Raw genomic sequence first — 15,035 nt, forward strand, 5'->3', positions numbered from 1 at the left:
AAGCCTTTTCTTTTCTTCTTTTTTTTTTTTTTCCTGTAAGAGAAAGTGAATGGTAAAATCTGATACCAATTTTCAGTGTATGCCTTCCAGTCCTATGTCTGGCACCTGCACCAGGGTAGATGTATCCCTCTTTCTGAGAGTAAGACCCTGCACATGAATCCCAGCAAGTGCAAGTCACTCACTGGAGTTACCTAGCTAAAAATCCAGATCTTGGTTTCTTACATGTAAAAATACTTGGGAATATTTTTCACATGTAAAATATTGTTTAAAGATCATACCTCTCAAGACCTGATGTTTATTTCCTATAGGGAAAATAATATGATCATAATCCTGGCTGCAGAAATGTTACATCAGTTAAATCCCAAGAGGTGTCTAATAATTCCTTCTCTTTCATTGTCAGAAAGAAAGCCATGGCAATCTTTTCACTGGTAAACACTTTTGTGAGAAGAATTTGATGTAATTAATTGCAGTGCATTCTAGTGCAATTGCAAAGAATGATTGTAGCAGTTTTATGGGTAGATGTAAACCACTCAAAGCTACTTCTCATAAGGTGGAGAACTTTAAAATAAGTTATCAAAATTGTGACTATGCAACCAAAATAATTTAAAGCTCTCATATGCACCAACTGTGCATGGCAAATGTGGATCAGGAAGAGGAAAAATGCAACTTGAAATATGTCTTCTTCAAAGAGTTTAAAGTCATGTACTAACATCTTCAGAAATGCCCAGATAATTCCCTTTGAGGATGAAGACTGCTGAATTTTACATAATCCATAAGCTTACTTATGCTTGTTCCTTTTTTGGTAAATGTTCTTGGAATGCAAGTACCCTTTGGAAAGATTTAATGGCTTAGCAGTAGAAAAGTTATTTTAAAAACCTGACTATATCTTATTAAATATTTACACTCATAAAGGACTCTTACTGGTACTAGGTCATCTGGTGCTTCTCAAGTACAGCCTCCTGTGAGGACGTCTGATGAAACAGCTCATAAATTCAGAAGCAGTTAAGTGTCATTAGACACCTCTTCTTAACCAAGAGATGACACCAGACCCCTGGAAGATGGCAGTGCATATACAAACAGGCACACAACACTTCATCCTGTGGGCATTGCCCTTGGCAGCAGGCAGTGGTCAGAGTTTTACCACCATCCTGAACATTCTTAAAAATCCACTGATTAATTGCGCACCTTGCCATGGAAGCTGTTCAACAGCTCAAAACCCCCTAACCAGACAGTTGGTCATGCTGGATACTGAGCAGACATCATACAATCCCTATTCCAGGCATAATTAAGTCACTCAAAACAAGGGACAATATCTTCTGTTACAGGGAATAAGCAAGACTCACATCCCTGATGCAAAACATTCCCTGATGCCAAAAAGGAAATGCTCCCTATTCAGCAAATTCTAAGATGAAGGTTGTCTTTCAAAAGTTAAGGAGTAGAAAGTAGGACAATATTCTTTGTCCTTGAACAGACATTTGCACCTCAGAGCCCACATATTGACTTAAAATGAGTCTGTCATCCTGCTGGCTGATGTTACCGATGAATGCAGATGCCAATGTTTGCCACTGACTTGCTTTGATTGGAGTAATCATGTGCATCGCTAATTAAAATGAGATTACAGATCTCAGACAAGAGACTTTTTGAGCACACTTTTCATTGAATGAAAGATTTTGTGGCTGATGCTCTACAGATGTTGATTACTCCATTAGCAAATGAAAATTACATGAGAGCTGACTTCAGTGATCTTTCCTAAACATTTCAAATTAAGGGCCAGGTCTTGGTAACTGCTGTATTTAAGCTTACACCTTTGATAACATTTCTGGCTCTGTAAAACATACTTTTGCTGGTTGGCTGTAGGCCCAGCTATAAAGTATGTGGAGATCTTTACTCTAGGCATTGTTGACTACTTTGGGCTACAGAGAGACCTGGGCACACTCATCCCCACCACCTCAGGCTGTGAGGGCAGTTTGGATTGCAAAATCTAGTCCCTTTAAGAGACTGACATGTCATTTCTAATTTTCTACCTGATGAACACCACACAGTTCTGCACTGTTTGTGCTTGGTTTTGAAGATGTATATAAAAATAACACCTCTGCATCTGTTGAGTGTCTACTGAAGTGACACAAAATGAATGCAGCCAGACCTCTTGTTTGGTAAAGGAACTGGGCAGAAGAGACAGAAAAAGATGCCTTTTTTTTTTGCCCTTTCATGTTTTTAGACAACGACATCAGAGTCTTACAGATACCATCTGCAAGCACTGAAACTTTCATCAGAGTCAAGATGAGCTCTCAGCAAAGTCTAGTTGTTTTGTGCAAGCTTCTTCACCAGGATAACACACTAAGGGGTATGTTAGACACCTTAGATAGGTTCTGCCACACCAGGGAGAATATCAGAAGAAAAGTTAAAAAATAGTAGCACCTTTGCTGAATATTATGAGTTGAGAGGAAGACATAAGCAACACAGTCCAACAAGAAACCCACCCTTGCACAGAGCATCTAACAGCCCTCTCTGAGAGATGAGCACCATCATTTCAGCTAGAGAAGGATCAGCACGATCAGGACCAGACAAGTTCTCTTCCAAGATGAGATATTTAATAGAAACAGGGTTATTCAAATCGTCCAGAGGGTCTAAACCAAGAAGACGTCACAGTGCCTCTCTCTCTCTGTGATGAATTGGAGGTCTCTCCCCAAAACACAAGCACAGTATTGCAGACAGTGGAGGGGCTGCTCAGCAGAGCCAGTGAGCTTTCTGAACTTACTAAGGTGACCATATGCTTTCATCTGGCTGAGGCTGCTTATTCATGGGTTGCTTGGGCAGTTCTTCACAGCACTGAGCAGTAAATAATTTTTAGTGTCTTTTACTGCAGTATTAAAGAATAATAATCTCAATAACCTTGCAACATTTTAATGACATTTATCTAACAGTCTTGAACACTAACAGCTTCTTTTTTTTCTTCAGAACTTATAAAAGTGCTCTTAAAGCACTGTTCTTTCAGGTGTTTTATATGCTCAGTTAGCTGCTTGCATCCACTGTTAAGCCTTGTTTTGCATCCTATAGGACAAAACCAGATCTTTCTCTGTGTCAGTAAAGCTTTTTTTTCCAAGTCAGCTGACTTGGTCTACTTTTGAATTGGAGTAGTCAATATTTTATAACAAAGGAATTCAGTTTGAATTATTTAACTTCCACTTTAGAGCTGTCACCAACGTTGTGATCACACCAGCATCAGAAAACTCCTGTTCAGTATCTTCTAGACAGGGCATTTCACAAACAGGACCCTGGGTTACACAGGATAGAGAATGCATTTTGAAGTTACAGATACACTAAACCCAGTGACTTCTGTGAGATGTGGATAAAATACTGGAATAGGGAACAGAGCTTGCTACTAACCAGTTTAACAGATGTGGTGAAATCATGATTTGGTCAGCTTAGCTCCCTTATTAGAAAAACAGCAACAGGAATTGGTGTGATTATCAAAAGCATAAAGTATATGCACCAAAGTTCCATTAACACTTAAGTTATTTTTTTCTCCGTTCTCAGTTCTTGCCTTAGTTTAAGAAAAACTCTTTAATATCTTGAAAGTGAAAGGTGTCGTTCAAATGCCAAGTACTGCCATGAAATGCTTGGTGAAAGCCTCATGCTTATAGAAAATGAAGTCCTGAGTAGTGAAGCAGGAGGTGCAAACATTTAGAAGAAGCTGGCTATCACAAATATTTAAGAATATGTGAGGCTTGCTTCCCTGATATTATTCCAGACTTCAGAAGTGATCATTGCACTAGACTAATCCCAGCAGCAATTTGGACAGAACCTAACAGGTTTTATTTTTGTGCTTGGGTGCTTCTTAATCATTTTTAGACAGCCACATCACCGTAAAACATGAGACAAACATTTCACAACAGCATTCAAATTCATTGCTCAAAAATTGTTTGAAATTAAAATACTGACTTCACCAAGCTGTAATATACTGCCTATGCAGTGAGGTGTCTACATGGCATGAAGGCCACTAAAACTGGGGTATCTTTTTTTTCTTCCACTTAGCATAAATACTTCATTATTTGAGGCATCTTCAAAAGCTGAGCTGCCTTGTGCAGTAAATTTCTATTCCTAATGACACCTATTCTTGCAGCTAGAGGAATAAATGTGTGACAAAGAAAATATATCATCCAGAACAAAATAGAAAATAAATTCCTAGTGCAATCCCATATATTACAACCTATTGACACCCACAGTGTTATATTGTTACCAGCATTTGTAACGTGAAAAAATAGGGTACAGAAAGACTAAGTGATCTTGCTAAGCCCTTAGCAAACCAGGGAATTTAACAGAGAAACTTCTTAGCTTCCTCAGCTAATGCTGTAAACACCACTATTAGCAGTCTTCACAATCTTCCTGACAAAGCAAGGGATATAGCTGCATTTCCAACACAGGAATGTATTTTACTGAACGCTTCTATATGTTCAGTGCAAAACCCCAAAATCTTCCACTCCTGCAGCAATGGCCAGTAATTTCGTACAGTTCAGGTGCTGCGTGGCAGCTTTATTTGCATCTCTGAAATTACTTTCTTCTTCTTCTTCTGGCACAGATGGGAGCTTGCACATAAATTTACAGACTGCTCTTTGCTATTCACTTGATTATGAAACGACAACAACATTTAGCAGGAGAGATTTTCAGCTGCTGTAAATAGTCCTAACTCTCCTGCGATCTGCCAGCATATCTGCATATGCACCACTAAAGGATATTTCTCTCTTCTCTGAACAGGGATTCTCAGACATCAGATTTTATAGCATCATCCTAAGGGAGATATATGTTATTCTCCTCATTCACCACATCTATCCTACCCCCTGCCCTATTCTTTTTTTACAGATGGGGAAATCCAGTGCAGAGAGGTTTAATCACTTGCCTGGTTTTAGACAGTAACTCAGCATCATAATCAGAATCAGACCCCAAGCTTCATAGCTGTCTTTTCTGCACTCAGTAATAAATGCATTTCCACCCACTTGCAGGCTCAGCTTGAAGAAAAAATTAGAAGAAGATGAAAGAAACACTAATTTAATTCATTGCTATAGCTACAACAGAGAGCACAGAGGCTCTCTGATCGAAGCAGCCATTGCAAGGCAATTAAGATGCTATTAAATGGGTTAAATTTTCACATACTGGCTAACCAATAAAGACTTTCAGCTTCTCCTCCCAGCTCTGTTTCCATCTGGAGAAGCTGAACTGGAAAATCCTATGTGTAGAGCATACAAAAAAGGTCTCTCCCTCCTTGGGAGGTTTGGGAAGCTCTGAGATGCTGCTTGCTGAGACTGGAGGCTGCTGCAATGGCCCCTGTGCAAAAGATGATCCTGTCATACATTGTCACCTCTGCTGAGAGGGTGGAAGGGGGGACTGTTGGGAAGAACAGCTTTGATTAGGAGTATACGACAACAATGCAGTTTTAACAAAATACGTCTGAATGTTTGACCCGTCACTCATAGATACCACGATTCCTGCTTTTTCCATTTCTTTGCCTTATTTTTCTTTTACTTTTTCACTTTCATTCCCCTCCCCCTGCCTTTATTTTGTTTTTTGCTTTCTTCTTTTTTTTCCCCTATCTTAATGATGTTGTGACTCTTCACAAAGCCCATCCCCTCAACCTTGTCAGGCTGAGAGGGACAGTACTGGCAGTTTGGGTTACCAAAATCAGTCACGACAGTGCAGCAGTACAACACGGTGGCCAGGTTCCCTTTGGAAGTCAGCACTGATCAGGGCCATTACCAGCAACAGTTTGGATGCACATAAGGTGGACAGGGGTCTGTGTCCAGCTGTGGGCCCCCTGCAGAAGGATGTAGACCTGCTGGAGTGCAGAGGAGGCCACAAAGACAATCAGAGATCTGGGACACCTCTGCTATGAACACAGGCCGAGGGAATTGTGGTTGTTCAGCCTGGAGAAGGCTCCAAGGAGACTATTATGGTCTTCCACCACCTTAGAGACTACAAGTAAGCTGGAGAGGGACTTTTTACAAGGGCATGTAGTAACAGGATAAGGAGAAATGCCTTTAAATTGGTAAGAGGGTAGGTTTAGCCCAGAGCCATGGGGCACACTCCCAGTCAATGTGCAGCTCAGGGTGTTATCATAGCTGCTCCTAAGGCACCTCCACTGCAGCAAATCCCATTGCACATTTGCATCCAAGCCTTTTCCATTTGCTATCATATCACATCTTTACTTCATTCAGCAATTTCTCCATTCAGTCCAAGTAATTCCTTATTCTTTTCCTCCTAGTGGGAATTTGGCAGAGAGTTATGCCACGGATCTCAATGAAAAAGAGGATTGGAGACAGCAGCAGTTAGTTCCAGAAAAATTTCACAAAGAAGAGGGATTTATTTTCTTCATGATGTTTATCAGGAAAGAGGACTGCCATTTGTCCTTGGGGAATATTCTGCTCATTTTGGAGATCCAAGCATGATGCTTAATGTCAGCTCTTATGAGCCAATCTCTGTGTTGCCGACGGGCTTTTTTTAGTTTTTAGCAAGTGCTCATATTCTGTGCAGGAAATGGGTTCTGCAAAATTTGTACATAAAAATGTAAGTCAACATTTTCAGAAGTATCAAACCAACATGTGGCAATTTCATGGTCTTGCTACGCAACAGCACCCAACGTACTATGTCAGAGGCAAAATATCTTACAGTGAGCAAGGGCTGACACTTCAGTCTTTCAGTTGTGGACATGGACAGAAATAATATTACTCCCGGGTTTGCCTGGCTTTAACCCCTCCCAGCAGGATTTGTAAGGTGGCTTGAGAAAGTGAAATTCCTTCATGCTTTCTCTTGTGCCGGCACAAGGGGAATTTCTTTCAAGGAACATACTTTTTGTTTCTTTGGCGTTTTACAGGGCATAAAAGACCCAAATAGAATTCCCCCTTCTGCTTGCAAACATCTGAAACCAAGCTGTGAGCATGTGCTTACCTTACCATAATTTACTGACTAGGAAAATCTGGCAGCCAGTTCTATCTGTGGTAAACAGAAGCTTTTAAATACATCTGCACCGGACTCAATGTCATCCAGATCTTCAGCTTTGAGGTTGGCTTTAAAACAGAGAGATCACCTTGGGTCTGAACAAATTAAATTTAGCCTTAGGCTATTTTGATAAACTCCAGAGGAGATCTGTAGTTGATTCTGGAAGGCTTTTTCAGCACCCCTGAGTTTGTAGCTGAAATTTCACAATAAACCCACAAACTTGTGCATGAGATGCAGATTTCACACCAAACTCGAAACTTATGCCATGTTTGTATTTAGCTGTTTCTTCCAAAGAAATGAGATAATTTTTGACTGACCTTGGCCTGGCCTGTGCATTATGCACCAAAATTATATGAAATCTCTTTTATTATTTGGTTTGATTTTTTTCCTGCCCATACAGACTAAGTGAAGCTGCTGCTTGCTGTTTGCTCTCTGAGGTATCAAGTACAGTTTCTCAACAAAGATTTTTGTGTTGTGACATTTAAGATTATCCATATCCAGAAAGGAAATGTGACTGGATGTCAAATCCGGGATACTCTAAACTACTGGGTAATTCGCCTGAAATTGCAACCTGTGGGTTGTATGGATTGACACAGGAGCCAAAAAGTCATTCTCTCTCACAGCAACTTATTTGCTGTCTGAGAATATTAATTTAGGGATTTTTTCCTCCAGGAAAAAATAAAATAAAATAAAATAAAATAAAATAAAATAAAATAAAATAAAATAAAATAAAATAAAATAAAATAAAATAAAATAAAATAAAATAAAATAAAATAAAATAAAATAAAATAAAATAAAATAAAATAAGGTGTTTCTTTCAAAGGCAATGAAACTGAAAGGGGAAATTATGACTCTGTTAGCACAACCTGTACCCCCATATCTCCCTGCACCCAAATGTGCCTTCCTACCACTAGAAAATACGCTGCAAAAAAGCACTGGATTTAGATATTTTTTAGTAATTGCTCTGCAGTAGTAATTGGTCTAACTATTGCAAGAGAACCTGAAGACCCGCTTTGGGTAATTGGATTTTTTAGGTTGTTTTCTCAGATACCCTGTAGCTTGCAATTGCTTTCTCTTAGACCTAATCGTGACCCGAGTCTGTTGGCAGCTTTTAAAATTCCATTGTGACCGGGCTGCCCACAGAATTCATTTTGCTTCCACTTGAATCAAAAGGAAACTTTGTAATTTATAAAATTATAAATCAAAAGGATTATAATTATATTTATAATCAAAAGGAAATTTTCAGCACACAAAAAGAACCCCCCTGGTAACATAATTATTACTACCAGCCAGATATATGATGCTTTCTTTTTTTTTTTTTTGACAAGGATATTAGACATCTGCAGAACTTGAGTAAGACAAAGCCTTCCTATGAAAAAATTATCCACATTTATGATTTGTACAATTTGAACATAATGATGACAGAAAGACTTGTAAGACATGGACTAAGCACAACACCTTTACTACTAAAAAACATCCCACGAGCCACAATTCACACAATTTTGTCAGCAAAATGGATATTTTTTTTTTCTTTTCCAATAAACATTGGAGCCTTGTCAATCTGAATATTCTGACTTACTTCTGTGGTAAAAGGTGAGGAACTCTACAGACTTTCCTGTCATGGAGATGATCATAACATAATGAATCATTATGTATCATAATCATTTGTTAATATCATAATAAATCCATTTATACACTCCAGCCTTTAGAAACTGCTCTTGGAAAAAAGATGGTTCTCTAGCTGTGAAAAAGTGCAGACAAGCAAAACTCAGAGAAAGTATTAATGAGATAGAACACTGGCTGCTCTGAGGAGAGAGGGCATTATGGAAAGAAAAGTCAAGATATTTGTTTGCAACAGCTCTTTCTTACTAATGATTTCTGCTTGGCCTTGAATGCTGTCCTTTGACAGTGAAAGAGTCCCAATTTGGGTTTCCATTGTTATTGTGTTGACTGAGTAGGTTCTGCTGAGATAATGAGAAGCCCCATTCAAACAGGAGCTATACTGGAGAAAACCACTGAAAATTATTCTGGAAATTAATTATCCTGCCTAATGTGGAGAAATGTACTAAATCCATAAACTCTGCTGAATGTAGCTGTTTGAGAAATCTTGAAAACCTTTCCTGTCTGGGTCAAAACTTGAGGAACTCATTAAGAGTTTACTCAATCAGCAGGAGGAGGTTGCGTATAGAATGAGTCCTTTCTTTGGGTTTTAGCATGGACTTCAATTGGAAGCAATGCAATTAATTTCTGGGTTTAACTTTATCTCTTTTAAAGGATGACTTTTGAAGAAGAGTAATTTTGCAAAAGTCCAAATGCAGCTGAAATCTAAAGATGAATTTTTATGGTACAAAAGTCAGATGTCTCTACATAACCTCTGCTTCATGAGGCCAAACATAAAATCTCTAAAGATGTCAGATTTTTAAGGTGGAACTCTAGAAAAATCAATGCCACAGGCCTGAGGTGAACTCAACTGAAATTGTCTAAACTGTAACAGAGAAAGGAACAGAGAAAGTTTGCCTGGAAGAGCAGCAGCTATGAGGTGTTCTATTTGGTCAACCAGTTCTATTTGGTCACCCAGTTGTGTGGATTCCTTGAACTCCTATCTGTTAACACTTACCACAAAGAGATTTATCCCGTGAAGTTTTATTCTGTGACTGGGTAGAATGTTTTCTAGTAGATGATATTTTCTATAAATCTCCAACTTCTTGAGTCAAATGAATAATTCAACACCAGTTTTCACTAGTGTATGCTCTTCACAGAAAAAAATGCTTGAAAATATGATGCCAGAATATTCAAAAGCAGAAACAAACAAACAAAAATTAAAAATTAAAATCATGGTCTTTGGTGTCACCTCATCAGTGTCAAAACAATGTGACTGTTACTTCTTCTTAATGATTAGATTGGTTGGTCTCGCTGTGTGTCGGGTTGTCAATTTTCTTTAGAAATGTACTTTGACTATAAAAGTGCTGATTGACCCCCATTACCCAAAACATTTAACAGCAGCAATATCTATTTTAATATTTTTGAAACAAAGCTGCAAGGACAAAAATTCCTCTCTTCTCTCTGTGAAACAATAAATTAAGTTTGTTTTCCCACAACTCCCTGCACACTGCACTGAGCTCCTTGCAATGCCTCATTCACTCCATTGCATTATCCAACCCTCCTCCCTGGGAGCCCAGGCTCACATGTGCTCAAAAGCAGGAATAGAGGTAACATCAGAAGTTCCTGCATCCCATTTTTAAAGGTAAATTAAGCACATCTGAGACGGGGTTTTGTAGACTTTCAATGAAGATTAGACTTTGATTTGCCAAGTCACTTTGAAAACATTACCCTAAGCAGCTTTAAGATTGACAGAATTTGCCTTAAGCTCCCCTGAGGCTGACAAGATGAAGGTCTGGTGCAGTAACAGAAGTGCTTTGGTAGCTTGGTCCTGGATGGTGCTAGGAGCTAGGAAGGAGAAACCATGAACTAGGATAAGTTCCTGCTGCCATGAATGAAGCTCAGAGTTTTGGTGGTGTTGTCTATGATGATAATCCTCATTCTGTACTGAATACCCGACTTAAGCAACCATACTGGGACCTCTCCTTTTATCATCTTCATTTGAATTGAATCTTGTGGCAATAAAAAGCCTAAAAACAAATCTTCCAGGAAAACCAGATTGTTCTTCCCCCCCTGCCCCCACGGGCTTAAGTTTACCTGGATTTTAAGACATTCCTCTGTCCTGCAGAAAAAAAAGAACAACCATGAACCCTTACTTCCACTCAGCAATTTAATTTGCATGGGAAATATTCATTAAAAGCTATGTTTAAAAGCCTAAGTTTAGGCAAAGTGAAGCTTGCCATCTTTTGAGTTAGGCTCCTAAGCCAAATTTTGTTTAGCATTTGAGTAATCTAATTTCAAACAGATTACATGTACTTAGACCTAACTGTGCCATGACACACTCTATGTACTAGAAAATAATTCACAGGTGCAATTGCTTTTCTAATACTCTTCCTAGGTAAACAATTTCTATGAATTTGTTTGAAGGAAATTAACTGCACATTTCAGGATGTAAAACTCAGTTTGGAACATCATGAACCACTACCATTTCCTAAGCCTGAGTGAAATGAATGTGTCAAGTCAGTTAATGTTAGATATGTGTGTGCAGGAAACACAAGACTGAGGCAAAAATGGTAAAAAATCCCAGTTTATGTCTCTGACAGCTATAAATGAACAGTAACTCCTTCACTGGCTTATAGGTTATGCTGCCATCTTTCCTCTCTATTTTAAAGACATTGAATAGTGCCCCCTACAAAAAGGTTTTGTAGCTGGGAAAGTTGTAGAAGAGATGAATTTATAAGCATCTCTTTGTGTGTCATGTTCACCATGAGCTGTTCCAAAAATTTCCTCATATTATTTTGCTTGCTGGCCCTGCTGAGGTATTTGATGAGGTTTCCTTGAGAGCTGGTCAATGTCAGTGTTTAAGAAACATTTGTGCAATGCCCTCTACAACACACTTTAATTTGTGTTCAGCCCTGAACTGGTCAGGCTTTTGCACTAGATGATCCTTTCAGGTACTTTCCAACTAAAATATTATCTTTCTTTCCATTCCCCTTCAGTGGAAGAAAAGCCTCCAAAAGAACAACAAACCTTGTTCTTAACAAGGAAGATGCATGAGGTCAAGTCTTGTTTCCACTGTAGGAGGCAGGAGCAAATCCCACACTCCCAACAGAGAAAACACAACAAGAAATTATCTAAAAAAAACAGTCCTTGATAAAACAAATCATGTAGGAATAAGGGACTGCATTGGACCATGTTCATATTTGCATTATTTGGGGATCAGTTCCTCCCTCCTGGAGCTGCTCTGAACATGTGGGAGAGGGCAGAATCTCACCAGGGGGATGGTGAGCCTTGGTGCAGGCAGCACAGAGGTTCTGAAATTTTGGGAGATACTAGCAACACACCTGGACAAGGTCCTGAGCAACTTGAAGCAATTTTGAAGCTGACCATGTTTTGAGAGGGGGGTTGGACTTGCAACATCAGAATGATCTCCTTCAAAGTAAATTATGATCATATCTACAGAAGGACCAAAGTATAAAACATGTTCAGACCATATTTATCACTTTTGGGAATATCAAGAATTTTTACTATATATTCTGCATAAAATTATGCTTTGGAGTCTGAGAGCATTTTCTGTAGTGGATAAAAATATTTCACTTTGCTTAAAAGTGCCTTGATGAAGGTAACTGAGGATGGTACAGAGATGCTCAAGCTGTGTACAATTTCAGGTGATCTTCAGAATCATGCACTAACACTGCAAAAAATCTTGAATCACTTGAAGGTGGTTTGGGAACTCCAGTGTGCTGAGTGGCTGAGCAGTGTAGGCACTCCTGGTATAGACATGGAATCACAGGAGAGAGAGTTTCTTTTGTTCGTATTTTGGGAAGACAAATTAGGTGCAACGCAGATATTCTTAGAGAAATCTAAACTCCTTGGAGAGTAATGGAGAGAGCTAAGTACCTATGGAAAAGGAATAATTCTAAGCATTTACATTAGATCAGAAAAATGGGCTGATATAGATGGTGTGAATAGTTCTCTGACTCGGTGTCCAGTTTCCTAATGGTAAAATAAGAATACACAAAGAGGGTACTGTGAAGTGCTCAGAAAATGTGGTAAAGTGGCCATATTGATGGCTGTGATGGGAAAATTGAACACAAAGAGTGAAATGTTTTTGATTTCAATAGAAGCATCAATTGAAGCTACACATTTTGTCAGAAAAGCCTGAAGTATAAATTACACTGTCATTTAGCATTTGTTTATACAAAACACATGCCATTAAAATGAATTGAGTCTTACAGAATGACAGAATAGGGACCGAAAAGAAGTTATTTTTTTTTATTATTATTATTCTGACATGCCAGGGAGTTGTGGAAAAACAAACAAGCAAGAAAGTGAACAAACAAATGTCTGTGACTGAAGAGATGTTTTTCTTTCACTTGATGTGTACAAGGCTGAAATATTCATCAACAAGTTTTTTTTTTTTTTTGCCTGGACCAATTCTTATAATTTTTAGCATTTTGTAGCCTCATTTACAAGGTGTAGGAACTTCCTTTTCACTTCCCTTTTTCACTTCTAACATGGAAATAGCAATGCAATTTAGTGTGTGATTTATTTAGGGGCTGAGTGAGGTTGCTGTCTTTGGAGAAGGTTGTGGTGAACAGCGGGGAGAGGATCAGACCATATGTGCCCTGTTCCCTATAAGTTCCCTAAACATCTGCTGTTAACCAGCAACACAGAAAGGACACTTGTCACAGGAAGGACACTCAGCCAGATGCACCTTTCTTCTGAACCAGGGTAGTTGTAAGAGTAAATTGATGTTACTTTTATAGAGGAGAATAGGTACAGAAGGTGAGAAACTGAAATTGTCTGCATGACTTGCATTAGTGCTGACAGGTAGAAGGATATAGAAAATGTTCAATGCTAAAAAAAACCCCAAACAAATAAAGCAATCCAGTTAGAAAAAGCAATCAAACGCTAGAAGTATCTGTGGGTGACAAATAATGAAAATGGGGCTTAAGGAGAATTGGGTTGAACTCTTCAGTTTGCTGACAGCTTTCCCTGCATGTAGGTGATGACTCTCACCTATCAGTCAGTTGGGGAGAGTGATTTCCAGCACCAAGAATGCTGCCCAGACAACCCACAGACTGCCAGACTTCCCAGGGAGCTGGGAAAACTCACAGAGGTCAGGGAGGGACAATTACTGTGGAGCTGTGGAGTTTCCATGCATGTGTCAATGTTATACCAAATAAATTTTGACCCTTGTGTCCCTCTATCAAGGGCTGTGTGTGAAGATTAATGATTAATTAATATTACTTCAGCAACATGAAAGCTGTTACAGCACATAAAGTGCTGGGTTGCACTAAACAGAAATAGTGGAAATAGGAGTTTCAAACCACCTTTGAAATGAATCTGCCCTAATCTGCCCTAAACTCTATAAATTGACCAAAGCACTTGGTTCTCAAGTGTGTACTCTTTAAATCATTTCAATACATAAATAGCCAAACATTTTCCCTATGTCCAGTTCTACCGTTTGCCACTCTGGCCTTACAGGATCAGCTTCCATTTGTTTGTTTAATATATCATCCAACTAGCAGTGCAAATCCTGTATTTTAAATAGTTTTCCTTCTGTCTCTGTCTCATTAACCCAGTATTTCCTGTCAAATATTAACCTAAGGAAATATCTGTTTCTCCAGGAAAGCCTGAAATGTTTCTTTTCCACAGCTGTGATGTACCCCTACAGTTCTGTCACCCCTACAGTGAGCTCTGTAAAGTGAACCAAGCTAGTGGAAAGACAAAACAGACTGATTTTGTATTGCAATGAATGACTTTCATTAAAAAAAAATAAACAAGCAAATCAGTACAAGGTACAATGTGATGAAATAAAAATGAATTTTAAAACAACTTAAAAATTGACTGTATGGAACTTGATTTATATTCAAAGTGACACAGAATTCACAGAATGACTGGGTTGGAAGAGACCTTCAAGGTCATCAAGTCCAACCCATGCCCTAACACCTCAACTAAACCATGGCACTGAGGGCCATATCCAGTCTTTTTTGAAACACATCTTATGATCTCAAAGCTCTGTATCTTAAAATCCCTTTTCTGAACTAAATAGCAAGAGCCTCTCTTCTTTCACAGGGTGATATAGGCACTATCTTCTTTATCAGAAAGGCCTTTATTTAGCAGAGCCTCATTGCAGCATGCCACTGCCTCTGAGGGAAAATTTTTAAAAAATCTTCTCAGTAGCAGGACTGCTTTTGAAAATCTTTGTATCTCCCACAGCTGTAGCAAGAATTTACCGCCACTAATTACCAGTTCCATTGCAGTACTGGTCTTTGGGGAGGTGGGTTGATATTTTTCATTTCCTTGCTTTGTTTTTAAGTTTGTATTGTTCCTCCCTTTTACTCGAGGCTGAGGGATCTCCTGCCTGCTGCAGTGGGGCTGTCTGTGCTTTCAGCCAGCCCAAGCCCCAGGGTGGGTCCATTCCCAGCTCAGAGAGCAGC

General features: G+C 38.9%; 1 protein-coding gene across 8 annotated transcripts in view; it reads right to left on the minus strand.

Annotated features, from left to right (window-relative positions):
* DLG2 (discs large MAGUK scaffold protein 2) overlaps positions 1–15,035 on the minus strand; it is a gene marked incomplete at its 5' end in the record, with an annotated part of 981,693 nt that overhangs the window by 46,972 nt on the left and 919,686 nt on the right. The window lies entirely within an intron of this gene.

Source organism: Fringilla coelebs (genome assembly GCF_963513975.1).
Source record: "Fringilla coelebs genome assembly, chromosome: 2".
Classification (NCBI taxonomy): domain Eukaryota; kingdom Metazoa; phylum Chordata; class Aves; order Passeriformes; family Fringillidae; genus Fringilla; species Fringilla coelebs.